We start from the raw sequence: 13997 nt of genomic DNA, 5'->3' as shown, positions 1-13997 counted from the left end.
TGGCTTCAGCGTTTCGCAATACCTCCCACACCACTTATCCCATTGCCGGTCCACACTATGGACCTGAGACTAGGCTCCCGTTTCCCTGACCACAAAATCACTCAAAGGTTGATAAATCAACACACCTTGCGCACACCTGATAAATGCATACCTTCATCTTGCTCAACAGCCTCGCCCAAACCTTATCAACCTCCCAACCCTCCGTTCTCCTCCAACATTTCTCCACCATCTATCACCCCACCACCACCGGCTAACCCCAGCACAGGAGAACCTATACCTCATCCTCTGCCCTCCGCCATCAAAGGAGCACACATCAATGCTTGCTCACTAGTAGCCCACGCCACCGAGATTGCCGACCTCATCACAGCCAACCACATGGACTTCTTGGCCATCACAGAAACTTGGCTCCACCAGGCAGCAGGCCCAGCACTCTCCTTAGCCCTACCTGAAGGATACACTATTATCAGGGCAGACAGAAACTGAGGCAAAGGAGGGGGAGTGGCCTTCATCTCAAAAACCCACTTGGGCCTTAGAGCTACCTCCATTACCAGCCTCCCTTCCGCTGAGCTCCTCTCAGTGAAATTTGCACTCTCGCCCACCCAAACCATACTTATCACCTCATCTACCATCCCCCTGGCCCACCCACCTCTTTTGAGGAAGATATCACTAACCTCCTATCCTTCAACACCAAACTGGGATCCAGAACCATCCTCCTGGGACACCTCAACCTGGGTCTTCAGGACCCGAACGACCTCCACGACCTAGCGGTGGAAAACTCCATCGCCCCTTTGGGTTTCAAATACAAAGTCACAAAACCGACACACTCCAAAGGTCGAATTGCTGACTAGGTATCCAACCTCAATTGCTCCATCACGATTCTTCAAAATGATCCAGTGGCCTGATCAGACCACCACTTCATTTCGTTTTCTATCCCTGGACCCACCCTTCCCAGCACCACCCTAACCCCACCCACCTTACCCAGAAACTGTCGAAACATCACTATTGACAGTCTCCGGTCCCTTATCAATAACATCCTGGACGAGTCTAAGTTCAAGAACCTTGACCCCAACAAATTGGTTGACTTATATAACGACACTCTTACCCAGAAACTGTCGAAACATCACTATTGACAGTCTCCGGTCCCTTATCAATAACATCCTGGACGAGTCTAAGTTCAAGAACCTTGACCCCAACAAATTGGTTGACCTATATAACGACACTCTTAAATCAGCTTTAGACACCTCAGCACCTATTAAAGTAAGAAAAGCCAATCTCATTGCTCATCTTAACAAGTGGTTCACACCTGAACTAAAAACCCACAGAAATTTCAAAAGGTCAGTGGAAAACACTTGGCGTAAATCTCCCACCAGTCATAATAAAATCGTGTTCACCTCAGCAGCCGCAACCTATAAAGCGGCGATCCTATCCACCATAAAAGAAGCCTACAACACCAGAATCCACAATGCCAAATCAAGTACCAAAGAGCTCTTTAGCATCCTAAAAGAGCTTGAATCCCCTGCACCGCCCTCCCAGGACTGCACTAAGGATACGGCATGGTGCACAAAAATCCAGAAAGCACTTGCTGACAAAATCACTCTATTACAAAGCAAGATTAATTCTAAAAGGACTAGACTCTCAAGCGGCCAACCCCACAAACAGGCACTAGAGAAAAATCTGCCACAATGTACACCATTCACATTCACCCAAGTAACTCCTAAGGAAGTGGAAGATATCATCTGAAACCTTCTCACTGTCAAGGGGATATCTGTCCAGCTTCATCATTAAGGAAGGAGCTAAAGACCTGGCCCCTTTCATCGCCACTTTGATAAACTCATCCTTCAAGTCCAATCAAGTCCCCAACAATCTCAAGGAGGGGTGGGATATGCCTCTCCTAAAAAAAAAAACTCAATCCAAATATGCCAACAAATTACAGGCCCATTAGCACTGTTCCCTTCCTTTGAAAAATTCTGGACTGAGTTGCATATCTACAAATACAGAAATACTTAGAGGAAAATGACCTTCTTGGCCATAGACAATCCGGTTTCAGGCCAAGACATGGAATGGAGACAGCTCTCTTACACTTGAAGATCCAAATCGACGAGGCGAGGGACAAAGGCAAGCTATCCATCCTACTACTCCTAGACCTGTCAGCGGCCTTTGACCTCGTTAATCACCAAATCCTCACTGGACACCTCACCACAGCTGCTGCATTCTCCACCAATGCATCTGACTGGGTTAACTCCTTTCTCTCCAATCGGACCACCAGTGTTTTCTCCCCCTCAGCCTCAGCAGACACATCTCCCACACTCTCTGCAGTCCATCAAGGGTCTTGCACGTCACCCACATTATATAACTGTTAGGAAAGATTTCATAATTGTAGGTAATTTTCCTTCCATGTGGCAACCCCTAAAATTTTTGCTGTTGTTTTTCACCTTGTTCTTGACTTTGCCAGAGAAGTGCAGCCTTCTGCCGCACTCCTCTGGGCTTTCGCTCCTTTCTTACGGGGAAACTGACATGCCCTTAAGACAGTCAGTACCGGGAAACGCTGTTTTCCGTAGTTTCTTTTATCATGTTGCGGCTTTCGTGCAACATGACACAAGAGGGCACTGTAAGCTAAGTTACTGCTCTCTTGGGTCTCTAGCCTTCTACAGGCCCTAGATACTCGTTTAGGATTGTAACTGATTGGTGCAAGCGATTCACGGACGGGAATGGTGGCAGCGATCGTTTCTTGTGTTTTGAGCTCCTTTTGGCGTTCTAAGCGCGTTTCTCGCGCTTAACCCAAAATTGTGGCCTGGCTCCCAAAATGGCCAGACCACGAGGCTCCTTTGTCCTGTCCGCTGACCGGCTTGCTCCCTTCACCTTCCCCAGGTCGAGCCGACCCGGGGCCTTCCTTATTTGGGCATGTACTTTCCCGCGAAACACGGATGCTTTCGCGGGCTTCTACATGTCTTGTGTGTGCCTCCAGGATGTGGGCTGGGATGTCTGGTCCCAATTCACATCCTGGGTGCCAGAGAGTCTAGGGTGGTGTGAATGCCTGGGACCACCGTGGTCCGTGATTGGTCCACGAATGGTGTGAGTGTTGATGAGCGGATCTCCCATTGGGTCCCCTCTGTTTTGGCGCGAAGGGAACCGTGGATAAGAGGGGGCTGGAAACACCACTACCATGTCGATCTCCTGAGTTCTCACGAACGAAGGAATACAGGAGCCAAGTATCCTGCAACCAAGAGGCTGAACCGAGGAATCTCTGGTGACCCGCTGAAGGACTGCTCCTCTGCACTGCTGTCGCCTTGTGAAGCCCTCTTCACCTTTGATCGAACCAGAAGTCCTGTACTGGTACTTCGACCCTTGGAATAGCGGGAACAGCTATTCTCGGCATCTTCACCATCTCCTGCTAGTAAGCCTTCGGAAGCGTCTCTGGGCCATCCAGCTGACTGACCAACCTACACAGGAGTCTTGCTCTGTAACCGCCGCCAGGTTGTGTAGTATTTCGAGTCCTTGTCACTCTCACACGATTCGTACACTTGGCGTTCCCAGGTCTGAAGTGAGTAGTGTACATTTGGCTCAGATACACACGGCCGCTCCGTTGCCCTGCTGTGGTAACAAACTGTGCGGGTTTCTTCGTTTGGGACGTCTTTTACTCAACTCTGCTGCTGCAGACTCAACACGACGACGAGACGTTCCCTGCTCTTCTGAACCTGCCAGCTACTGAAACTGACGCGGAGAAGCCTGGGTCTGCTTGCATCGGGGACCGGTGAGTAGCATAGCTAGGAACTGGTCGCCCTCCTGCAGGAGCCCATAGCTTTTCCCCGCTGTGTCAAAACAGCACCCTTTTCCGTACTCGCGCTCTGCTTCTGCCCACAGTGGAGGCTGCGCTTGAGTTGCGGAACACTGTTCTTCTTCATTTGTGCACTAAACTGAACTGCCTGATTTCCCTCGAAGAGACTCCCCTTTTGCCCGTTGGCACCAGCGTGTGCAGGTACTTTTGAGCACAAGGCTCCACTCTTCGCAGGGCTCGGACTTCCTTTTAGTTAGGTGCCTCTGAAGGCGGACTGGGTATAAGCATTATTTCGCACTGCCTGTTTTCCTTCCCTTTTAGGTGGACTACACATTTCGTACATCTAACGCTTGAGACTTGTATTTGTATATATATTGTATTGGTATGGTATGTGTTGGTTTACTAGAGTTGTATTGTGATTTCTCGCTACGGTCATTGTTTTAAAGGCCTTGGAATAAATGTGTATATATTTTTAATATAACACCTGTTTGGAGTAGTTTGTAGGTGTCCTTGCTTTGTGTGCTCATTGCGGGCTGTCAGTCACCCTCACCCCTCTTGAGACCTAGTCTTGACCACTGCGATCGCTACCTTGATTGGTCTGGCTCGTCCAGAGGTTACCCTGTTCCAAGTAATTAGGTTGGCCTTCTGAACTTCTGCGCCACCAGGACAGAGTTCAGAAATCCGTCTTAACAAATTGGTGTACAGCGGTGGGATACGACTGAAGGTATCCAGTGTTGCGCACGAACTAAGGCATTTCAAGTTATTCCTACCAGGACACGTAGTGAATTGTTGTAGTATAACTTTAAAAAGGCCATAGTCAGACCACCCAGCTTATGGCGATTTTGCGATTTGCAAAAAAACCGCAAAATTTGCCTTTTCCTGCTATGGCCGCTATAAATCATTAAATGAGCGCAAAAAAGACACATTAGCTTTATGTATCTTTTTCACGCTCATTTAATGATTTATAGCATCCACAGAGGGGTTGCCAATTGCAGCAGCTCAAAGGTTAACAACTCCACTGAGCAAAAAGCAAATAAACCGAGGGGCTTCAGTTCAAAGGTGTGAACCAGGGTTGACACCTTTGAATTCAAGCCCCTCCATGGAGCTGATCGAGCTGTAGCCCTCTCCCCCCTCCACACCCCAAAATGTTAGGCTGTGGTGACTCAGCCTGGCTGTCCTAAAGAGCGTGGCCAGACAGAACGGGACACAAATGACAAAGGCCTTGCAATTAATTACCATAGCAGCAGCTGGCAATTCCTATACACAGTTATGTTAAAATCAAGTCAATACTGTTGGATTTGCAAATGCTTGTTTTTAGCAGGACTTCAGTGAAGGACACTCATAGAAACTATCTTGGGGAAGGAACCCACGTTTTGTGTTTGGCAGAGGTACTGGACCTGATTAAGTGTAACAGAGTTATTCTAGGGAGGGTCTGCACTGACACCAAGCTTGCCGAGACCAAGCTTCGGCAACAGCAGTATCCCATATCCTCTTCACATGGCAGCAAGCTCCTGTAAAGCGCATTGCTGCCACAGCTGTGCTGTGACCCTCACCAGTGATGTGGCCTGTCCACCGCACTAAATGATTTAAAGGATTTAAGGTGCCAGGAAACCTGGCAGGATTACTGGCAAGAGCGCTTACTGGATCCCTTGAGCTTAAGAAGCATCTTGAGGGACCCCTTCCCCAAATAACACAGTGTTGCTGTGGAGGATTAAGGCTTTGGGAGCAACTCACAGAACACTAGTAGCAATGGACCGACTGTGGGAGCACCTCAGAGTGTTATGCGGTTTCGAGAGTGCTTCCAGAGGAGCAGGCAGTGAATCTGGTAGAAAGCTGGAATAGGAACTGGGAAGGAGGTGATTTTCAGACGCAGGTGACCCACAGTGAAGACTAAGAGCTAAAGGAATTACATAAATGAGCTAAAGGAATTACATAAATGCCCTGATTTATGCAAAACAATTCTAGCAGTGCGCAGCAATGGACTGGGAGTATAGATCTGGGGGACGAATGCTGGCGAGGGAAGTGCCTTCAGCCTTGGAGGCAAGCCAGATGGCCTGCAGAGGATGCTCCTGTCCTCCGCTGAAGGGAGGATACTCATGGCTCATTTGGATGGGAGACTGAGTCTTTTTGAGATTATCATATCGACGTTGTCATCTTTAATTAAGATACACCTTCCATTTACTTTTATAGGGATCCCACCACCCCCATGCCATCTTTGGATTTCCTCTTTCTTCACTGCACTCACCCACTATCTATACCCAACGCTTCACTCCCCAGTCTTTTAAAATTTTCGATTTTGGTACTTATCTGCCAATTTAGGCTTTGAGGGTGTTTAGCTCCACTTCAATGTCATTGTTTTGAAATGTGTGGACCTAACCCCGGAGGACTGCCCATACACATTGGGTTCACATGCCATGACTAAAGAGTGGTAGTGAAGCAGTGATGGGCTTCCAGAAATGGACCATAAGGGTTACCTTAACTAGGGACAGGTGTGCCTGGACGCACCTGTGTGAGAGGATCTCAGTAGGGGGATAGCAGAAGGGGCGCATTTTAGAATTTAGGTAGATCAGCAGAGCTGTGTGCGTGTGTGCCTGTATGTGTCTACATCCCAGTACTGAAAATGCAGGGGTTATAGCTGGGCAGCATTATGAAGGTACCAAAGCAGGAGTTGCGTAGAGTGCTGAAAGTCAGGACTGAGGTCGACTGGTGGAGCTATATTTAGGAACCCACAGAATAAAAGAGGAGCTGCAAGTCAGGACTGATGTGATTAGGGGAGATGGGATTGAGACCAAGTACTGAAACTGATGTAGCTCAGGAATGGACAGGGGTGCTCAGAAAGCTATGCAATCAGTGCCATTATAGTGCTTATAAATCAAGTGGCAGAAGGCATTAACTCAGAAGACTGCTTTGAAAAAACAATGACGGGCATTTCAGGCTCACAGTTTGATGCTATTGCTCGAAAAAGTTAGCTCAAAGGTTTGTTAAAAGTTCTCCACATCACCTCAAACATTCCTGTTTCAATGTGCAACACTCTGTACTGTTCAAGTTCTCTGTTTTTGGATAAAAAAGATGTTAAATGATGTATTTTTCGACAATAAATAATGCCGCAAAAAATGCAGTTGTGTGCCGCAATTTTTTCTTTTTTGTGCCGCAAAATTTTCCATTTCATGCCGCAATATCCTGGAGGGTCTGCATAGTCCTATCTAACAGTATGGAAACAAATACCTTGTTAACTTTAAATGCTTCCAAATCAGAAACATTGCAAAAGATGTGTGCGGAGAGAGGTGTTTCCTCTCAAGGCACAAAATTGGATATGATCCAAAGAATCGTGGCGTGGCAAGAAGCGCAGCTTGACGCTATAACTTCTGAGGACAGTGCGGAAGGAGGTGGGGCTGCTCTCACTGGTAGAACCGACGGTTCTGCCGCTGCACTGATCCACCGCGACCACGAGGACAGGGAGGATGAGATGTCTAATGTTTCCTCTGCCAGTGCTGATGGGGAGGCTATGCTTGAATTCAAGAAGCAAGAGCTGCGGTTTAGGCAGAAGGAGCTTGAATTCAGCATAGCCAAACTAAAAATCGAACAGGCAGAAAAACAGAGAGACAGGGATCACCAGTTGGAACAGGCCAAGCTTCAGGTTGCAAATGGGTCCAAGGGTCCTGGACATGGGTCTGGGGCTTCCTCTCATCCACGGTTTCCGAAAGATCTGCTCAGTGTGTATGAGGAAAGGAATGACATTATGGACTGGCTGAATGCGTTTGAGTATGCATGCGAAGTTCAACAAGTTGACAATGCTGATAAGATTGCCTGGTTACTCAGCAGACTGCCCCATTCTGGCTGTAGTGCCATTATGGAAATGTCGAAGGCTGAGCGAGCTGATTTCGCAATGTTAAAGCAAACTCTCATTTTAAAGTTTGGGAAGACTCCGACCCAATATTTGAAACGATTCAGAGAGTATAAGAAAAAGGAAGGTGGTACTTGGGTATCTTATGTCACTGAATCCTTGAAAAACGTAACTGGCTGGGTCGAAGGTTATAAGGTTTCTACCTTCGAAGGCATGATAAATCTTGTCATGCTGGAACACATGTTTGCATCTTCTTCCCCGGAGCTTAAGCAGCATTTGGCCGATTCGAAGGAGATAGATCCTAAGAAGCTGGCCATTGCAGCAGACTTATGGGTGTCACATTGAGTGTCCCATAAGGACAAAACTCATCCTGGTAAGCAGGAGGAAGGGAAAAAGTCCAAAGATAAGGAGGGTGGAGAATCTGATAAATCTTCTTCTCAAAAGGGCCACAAAAAGAAAAATAAGGGTAAGACACAAGAGAACTCACAGGGTAGTGGAGGTCAGCCTCCGAAACAGAACTCTGGTTACAATAAGCCTCCCTATGTAAACAGACCCAATGGATCTTGTTTTGCTTGTGGAGCAACTGACCACGAAAAGGGGGATCCCCGGTGTAAGGTTAGACCTTTGGGGGTCCACTCCGCTAATCTGGCCTTCTCCTCCTACGAGGAAGAAGAGATTACAGGAGCATCCTTCTCCTCAGACTCATTTCCCAGTGGGATAGAGGCTGAGGTAGTTTTAGTTTCCCTGGCTTCCTGGGAGCCTAAAGTCGCAGAGGCGTATGCTAGGATTCCAGATAATACCAAGCACTACTTTAAAGACAGTGTGCTGATCAATGGAGTAGATACTCCAGCTCTTAGGGATAGTGGGTGCAGTCGAACTGTAGTGGATTCTACCTTGGTAGACTCAGAGGAAGTTGCAGGAGCTACTCTGATGCCCACTAAGTTGGCTGACGGCCCACTCCGTATGTTCTCAGTAATACCTGTAAATCTTACTTTAAATGGTACAGCAGTCAGGATTCCAGTGAGCATTCAGAGAAACGTCCCCGGAAAGGTCTTGTTAAGTAATGATCTCAGAGCTTTAGGGCTCGTAGGAGACACTGCCGAAAGACCCTACACACGGTCTCAAGCACGGGCAGCATTGGCCAAGACCAATACGCCGCCCCAGCCGAAGGGGAAACCCAAGGCGAAAGGAGTCAACAAGTCAAGACGAGGGAAAGAGAATATTCCCCGAGCTCGCCTACCACTGCGGTGGAGGAAGTTGGTCAATCGCCCGGGCCTGACGAGGAGGTGGCGATGCCTGAAGTATTTGACCCCAACGACCATCCTGAACTAAAAGACTTGTTAGTTGAAGGAGGTCCTGATAGGGACGAATTCAGTAAAGGCCAACGTGAGTGCCCATCTCTGGAAGGCCTAAGGGGACAGGCCTGCTCCCGGCTTGAGGGTGAACCTCCTGGGACGCATAGGATTTATTGGGAAGGTGGACTCCTGTATAGTGAGCCCACAGAGTCTACAGAAGGAGACCATAGGAGGTTAGTGGTTCCCCTTGCTGTTAGGCCCTTCCTCCTGCAGTTGGCACTTGAAGTGCCCCTTGCTGGTCACCTTGGTATTAAGAGGACCAAGCAAAGGTTATCCATGCACTTCTACTGGCCCAAGATGGGGGTGCAAGTAGAAAGTCACTGCAGGAGTTGTGCCTCCTGCCAGTTATATGGTAAGGTTGGCTCGACAATCCAAGCTCCGTTGGTACCGCTCCCAGTTGTGGGGGTACCATTGGAAAGGGTAGGGATCGACATCGTTGGTCCCCTTGACCCGCAAACATCCTCAGGCAATAGGTTTATCCTGGTGCTGGTCGACCATGCAACCAGATATCCTGAGGCCATCCCATTGAAAACTGTAACTGCCAAGTCAGTTGCAAAAGCTTTACTTGGCATATTTACTAGGGTTGGCTTCCCTAAAGAAGTTGTGTCGGATCGTGGCAGCAACTTTATGTCGAAGTATATGCAGGCTATGTGGAAAGAATGTGGGGTCACCTACAAGTTCTCTTCTGCATACCACCCCCAGACCAATGGTCTGGTGGAACGTTTCAACAGAACGTTAAAAAGCATGATTGGGGCTCTGGAAGAACCTCAGAGAAGAAAATGGGATCTTCTTTTACCATGCTTACTGTTTGCCTACCGAGAGGTACCACAGGAGGGTGTTGGCTTCAGCCCCTTCGAACGTCTGTTCGGTCATCCTGTACGGGGACCCTTAGCCATAGTCAAAGAGGGATGGGAGATGCCCACTCCCCCGGTTACTACCAACGTAGTTGATTATGTGCTAGGGCTCAGAAAACGGATGGTACTACTCATGGGCTTGGCTAGTGATAAATTGAAGGCAGGACAAGCGCTGGTGAAACATTGGTACGACCAGAAAGCTTCCCTCATCAACTTTACACCTGGTCAGCAAGTCCTGATCATGAATCCCATAAGGCCTCGAGCTTTACAGGACAAATGGTCAGGCCCTTACACAGTGTTGGAGCCCCTGGGTGAGGTTAACTATTTAGTGGACCTTGGAAGGCCTGGACAGGCTCCAAAAGTGTTTCACGTGAATAGGCTGAAGGCTTTCGTCCCAAGAGTCGAAATCGCAGCACTGCTACTGGCTTCAGACGTTGAGGAAGAGGAGTCTGAACCTCTCCCCGACCTGTTCCAGAGCGGTCCTTCAGATAGCTCCTTTGAGGGTGTCCGAGTGGCCCCTCACCTGACTTCTGATCAGCAGGCTGAGGTGAAAAGTTTGCTTAGGCAGTTTTCCCCCCTGTTTTCACAGTCGCCTGGTTTGACACCTTGGTGCAAACATAACATAGACTCAGGAGACAGTGTACCTACCAAAAGTAGGGGATACAGGATGTCAGACAAAGTACGGTCTTATATTAAGACCGAGGTCAACAAGATGTTAGACCTTGGGGTGATTGAACCCTCTAGTAGTCCTTGGTCCAGCCCTGTGGTTTTGGTTCCAAAGGCAGGCACTTCTGAATTGAGATTCTGCGTGGATTACAGGGCTCTGAATGCTGTCACCAAGACAGATGCACACCCCTTGCCTCGAACAGATGAGCTGGTGGATACTTTGGGTGCCTCCAAGTACCTCAGCACGTTTGACCTCACTGCTGGCTATTGGCAAATAGCTTTAGCAGAACATGCCAAGGAGAAGACAGCGTTTTCTACTCCAGACGGCCTTTACCAATTCCGGGTAATGCCGTTCGGGTTGAAGAATGCACCTGCCACTTTCCAGAGGCTTGTGAATCATGTTTTGAATGGGTTGGACGAATTCTGTCTTGCATATCTGGACGATATCGCAGTTTTCAGTGCCACCTGGGAAGACCATGTGAAACACCTCGGGATTGTGCTCCAGGCTCTTCAGAAAGCACACTTGACCATAAAGGCTAGTAAATGCCAGATTGGACAAGGCTCAGTGGTTTACCTTGGACATGAAGTAGGTGGAGGGAGGATACAGCCTCTACCCAGTAAAGTACAAGCAGTACAAGACTGGCCTACCCCCACTACGCAAACCCAAGTGAGAGCCTTTTAAGGACTCACGGGGTATTACCGAAACTTCGTGGCAGACTATGGCACCATAGCTGCCCCTCTGACTGCCCTCACAACTCCGAAGAAACCCAAGAAGGTAACTTGGACCGACGAGTGTGAGAAGGCCTTCAATGGCTTAAAAGACTCCTTGTGCCAGGCCCCTGTCCTCAGGGCCCCTGATTATCAAAGACCTTTTATCGTGCAGACGGACGCCTCTGACACTGGGATAGGAGCTGTACTATCACAAGTAGATGAGAAGGGTAAGGAACACCCTATTGGTTTTATTAGTCGCCAGCTTAAGTACAGAGAGCTCAGGACCACTGTAGAGAAAGAATGTTTCTCTGTTGTGTGGGCCCTAAGGAAGCTGAGGCCCTACCTCTATGGGACCCACTTCACTGTGCAAACTGACCATAAGCCCTTAAAGTGGCTAATGAACATGAAGGGGGAGAATCCAAAGTTGCTTAGGTGGTCCATAAGTCTACAAGGCTTCGACTTCACTATTGAGCATAGGCCAGGTGTCCAACATAGCAATGCTGATGGGTTGTCCAGAATGTTTAACCGACCTGAACAAGAGACTCATCCAGGGGTGGATTAGTTCCCCCTGTCCATAGTCTGGGAGGGGCGAGTGTTAGGAAAGATTTTGTAATTGTAGGTAATTTTCCTTCCATGTGGCAACCCCTAAACTTTTTGCTGTTGTTTTTCACCTTGTTCTTGACTTTGCCAGAGAAGTGCAGCCTTCTGCCGCACTCCTCTGGGCTTTCGCTCCTTTCTTACGGGGAAACTGACATGCCCTTAAGACAGTCAGTACCGGGAAACGCTGTTTTCCGTAGTTTCTTTTATCATGTTGCGGCTTTCGTGCAACATGACACAAGAGGGCACTGTAAGCTAAGTTACTGCTCTCTTGGGTCTCTAGCCTTCTACAGGCCCTAGATACTCGTTTAGGATTGTAACTGATCGGTGCAAGCGATTCACGGACGGGAATGGTGGCAGCGATTGTTTCTTGTGTTTTGAGCTCCTTTTGGCGTTCTAAGCGCGTTTCTCGCGCTTAACCCAAAATGGTGGCCTGGCTCCCAAAATGGCCAGACCACGAGGCTCCTTTGTCCTGTCCGCTGACCGTCTTGCTCCCTTCACCTTCCCCAGGTCGAGCCGACCCGGGGCCTTCCTTATTTGGGCATGTACTTTCCCGCGAAACACGGATGCTTTCGCGGGCTTCTACATGTCTTGTGTGTGCCTCCAGGATGTGGGCTGGGATGTCTGGTCCCAATACACATCCTGGGTGCCAGAGAGTCTAGGGTGGTGTGAATGCCTGGGACCACCATGGTCCGTGATTGGTCCACGAATGGTGTGAGTGTTGATGAGCGGATATCCCATTGGGTCCCCTCCGTTTTGGCGCAAAGGGAACCGTGGATAAGAGGGGGCTGGAAACACAACTACCATGTCGATCTCCTGAGTTCTCACGAACGAAGGAATACAGGAGTCAAGTATCCTGCAACCAAGAGGCTGAACCGAGGAATCGCTGGTGACCCGCTGAAGGACTGCTCCTCTGCACTGCTGTCGCCTTGTGAAACCCTCTTCACCTTTGATCGAACCAGAAGTCCTGTACTGGTACTTCGACCCTTAGAATAGCGGGAACAGCTATTCTCGGCATCTTCACCATCTCCTGCTAGTAAGCCTTCGGAAGCGTCTCTGGGCCATCCAGCTGACTGACCAGCCTACACAGAAGTCTTGCTCTGTAACCGCCGCCAGGTTGTGTAGTATTTCGAGTCCTTGTTACTCTCACACGATTCGTACACTTGGCGTTCCCAGGTCTGAAGTGAGTAGTGTACATTTGGCTCAGATACACACGGCCGCTCCTTTGCCCTGCTGTGGTAACAAACTGTGCGGGTTTCTTCGTTTGGGACGTCTTTTACTCAACTCTGCTGCTGCAGACTCAACACGACGACGAGACGTTCCCTGCTCTTCTGAACCTGCCAGCTACTGAAACTGACGCGGAGAAGCCTGGGTCTGCTTGCATCGGGGACCGGTGAGCAGTGTTCCCTCTAAGCTGTGCGCATGTGCGCTTGCCCAGCTTCCTTCTGGGTGCCGCTCAGAAGATTTTTAGCAGCGCACATAGACAATTCTCACCTCTTCAAAAATATTTAATGAGGCACAAGCCACAGCAATTAATTGAAATTAGCTTTCTCATAAAATAAGCAACTAGTCTTGATATTCTGCTAATTTGCATTACACTGCTATGCAAAGCTGACCGTAAACACCTAAAATCCCTAACAGCAAAATACACATATAAGAGGTAAAGAAATAATATGAAAAACTGGCTCCAAGAACAGAAGAATCTAACCTGCACACATTAACCAAATAATGTTCCCTCCCCACCCATGACTCCTAAGCTTGATTCTACCACACTTTGATATTATGACTCCTAACTTCTGCCCCAGAACAGATTAGGATAGCACCAGACAACATGGACTCCTCCTCTCTTGGCTCTGCGAAAGGTTAGCAGATGTGTACGTACAGCCACTTGTTTTATGTTTGTTGTAATATGAATAATTTTCACGTGCCAGAATTTCTGTTACTCATTGTGCCTTACCAAAAGCGTCACCCACACAATAAAATCAAACTACCAGCTAAAATATTGGATACTAACTGTAAGTAAGCAGGCTACCTGGATGTGTAACCTTATCCCATACTTCCTCTTCTTAGTACATACATCGTGCAAGTTCTTTGAAGCGGCCCCCTTGCAAGTTAACGCATTATAAAACTAAAATATTAATTTGCCCTTTAAGGATTTTGAGAAGACAAATGTGGTGCTCAGTATCTCCAACTTC

Source organism: Ambystoma mexicanum, chromosome 7q, assembly GCF_040938575.1.
Source record: "Ambystoma mexicanum isolate Mex_15411 chromosome 7q, UKY_AmexF1_1, whole genome shotgun sequence".
NCBI lineage: Eukaryota > Metazoa > Chordata > Amphibia > Caudata > Ambystomatidae > Ambystoma > Ambystoma mexicanum.
Note: the sequence above shows the minus strand (reverse complement) of the source record.